This window comes from Cebus imitator, unplaced genomic scaffold (genome assembly GCF_001604975.1).
Source record: "Cebus imitator isolate Cc_AM_T3 unplaced genomic scaffold, Cebus_imitator-1.0 Scaffold228, whole genome shotgun sequence".
NCBI classification, from domain to species: Eukaryota; Metazoa; Chordata; class Mammalia; order Primates; family Cebidae; genus Cebus; species Cebus imitator.
In genome coordinates, this window is record NW_016107543.1 from 2,461,376 (window position 1) to 2,463,921 (window position 2,546).

General features: G+C 41.3%; 1 protein-coding gene across 1 annotated transcript in view; it reads left to right on the forward strand.

The window, feature by feature from the left end:
• CDK12 (cyclin dependent kinase 12) overlaps positions 1-2,546 on the forward strand; it is an 84,724-nt gene that overhangs the window by 46,514 nt on the left and 35,664 nt on the right. The window lies entirely within an intron of this gene.

Consider the following 2,546-nt stretch of genomic DNA (forward strand, 5'->3'; position numbering starts at 1 on the left):
AAAAAAAAAAAAAAAAAAAAAAAGTAGGGAAGTGTTTAGTTCTTTAGGTAATTAGGTTGGTTACATCTATTTTTGTTTGATTCACTCATTGTTCTAAACATTTCCGTTTAGTTTAACAAACATTATATAGGAACATGGAATGATATGACACATCTCCTCTCTTTATGGAGTAGAATAACCTCATGCATGGTTACCTGGGACTGTCCTGGTTTTAGTGCTAAAAGTCTCACCTAAGATGATTGAACACTGCAATCCAATCATTTCTCTTGGTAGGAAAAATAAACAAATAAATGACTCAATTTAATAAGCATTTATTAAGCTCAATTTTTTCCCCTGGAATTTGAGAGTACCTGGAAAGATGCAGCCTTGAGGAGTAAATAAGAATTTATCTGAAAAACTGACAGTGGCTAATCAAATTTCTAGGCAGAAGAAGCTGCATGCACAAAAGCACATAAACCTGAAAATAACATGTTATGTCTGGAAAATTGTAAACAGGTCAGTATAGCTAGAGCAAGAAGAAGGAAGCACATAGTGGCCAAGAGATGAAGCTGGATAGTTACATGGAGCCCATTTATGGATCTTGTATGCCCCACTGAGGAACTTAAACTTAATCTGTATTTGTCAGGGATCAGCATTGCTTGAACCCGGGAGGTGGAGGTTGCAGTGAGCTGAGATCAAGCCACTACACTCCAGCCCAGGCGACAGAGGGAGACTCCATATCAAAAAAAGAAATAATCCTAGAGTCTTGATCTGTCAGGCTGGAGTGCAATGGCATGATCTCACTGCTGCTTCCCAGGTTCAAGTGATTCTCCTGCCTCAGCCTCCCTAGCTGGGATCACAGGCACGCACCACCACACCCAACTAATTTTTGAATTTTTAGTAGAGACAGGGTTTCATTGTGTTGGCCAGGGTGGCCTTGATCGCCTTACCTCATGATCCACCCACCACAGTCTCCCAACATGCTGGGATTGCAAGCATGAGCTACCGTGCCCAGCCAAAATTATTACTTCATGTTGCTTTCTCTGACTTATAATTACCAGTAAAGTTGGAGGTTGGTGACTCTGCATCTATAGCAAATAATGCATCAAGAACTTAATGGCTATTAGCTTTCAGCTTTCTGGCCTATAGTGTAATATACTTTTGACTGTTCCCTTTACTCCTCCATGAGGAGATGTCTTAAAGCAGGGAGTAATTGTAGCTCAGTTTGGTGTTCTTTCCGGTGGGTAAGGCCCCTTTTGGTTCTTGACTTTACAGAGTCAAAGCTGATGAGGTTCCAGATTAAATTGAACTTCCTCCTCAGGTTGCTAAGCAGGATACAGGAATCCCATAGTCTAGCCTGATCCATCCAGCCTATTCAGAGACCTCTCGGTGAGATGGCCTGGAAAAAATGGTGAAGAGTTGTCAGCTGGGCAAGGAAGAGAGAGAACAGTTGGAGGGAGGGAGGGAGGGACGGAGGGGGAGGGGAGGGGAGAAAAAGAGAGAGAGAGAGAGAGGCAGAGTTGGATTCCATGATGTTCATTATGTTTTAATTACAAAGTATAAATGAGACCAAATCATTTTATATAGAGAGACATAATCAATATTCTGTTTTGGAAAGGTCAAAAATTATCACCTTATGCTGATAAACTGGAGGCAGAGAGACCTACTAAGAACGTCATAAGAAGTGGTCAGGGCTTGAAATAACCCAGATACTACTGGTAGGGATGGACTTGATAGATCAGTAGACTTTGGTTGAGTGAGTGAATAGTAGATAATGAATTAAAGAAAGTAAGATAACTCACAGTTTTCTGACTTGAAAAACTAGCTACATGGGTGGCACTACTAATCAATACAAGGAAGACAGAAGGAAGAGTAGGATGAATGGGGTAAGAGGCAAATCCCTTTTAGATATCTCTTCTATATATCCAGGATAGTGATATTTAATAGCATATGGTCATTTGGGAGTTCCAAACTACCAGCACAGATTTAGTAGTTACTGAGCATTTAAAAGATGTCAGAAATGTAACCCAAGAGAAATGGTCAGAGAAAGAAAGAAAATAAGGAAAATATGAATGCAAGATAGGCAAGTTTAAAAAGGGAGTGATCATTGATATCAGATGATGCAGGCAAATTATAAGAGAATCTGAAAATTAAAAGGTCAGTGGTGAAAGTATGGAGTAAGAGGATGAGTAGCACAATGGAAAGGTAGTAGTAGGGAGTGTCTTTAATTTTTAAGGATGGCAGAAATGTGAATATATTTAAATGCTAAGAGGAGGCCAATGTGGTGGCTCACATGTGTAATCCTAACACTTTGGCAGGCCGAGGTGGGTGGGTCACTTGATGCTAGGAGTTCCAGACCAGCCTGGCCAACATAGCAAAACGCTGTCTCTACTAAAAGTTACAAGAATTAGCTGGCCTGGCGCAGTGGCTCAAGCCTGTAATCCCAGTACATTGGGAGGCCGAGGCGGGTGGATCACGAGGTCAAGAGATCGAGACCATCCTGGTCAACATGGTGAAACCCCGTCTCTACTAAAAATACAAAAAATTAGCTGGGCATGGTGGCGCGT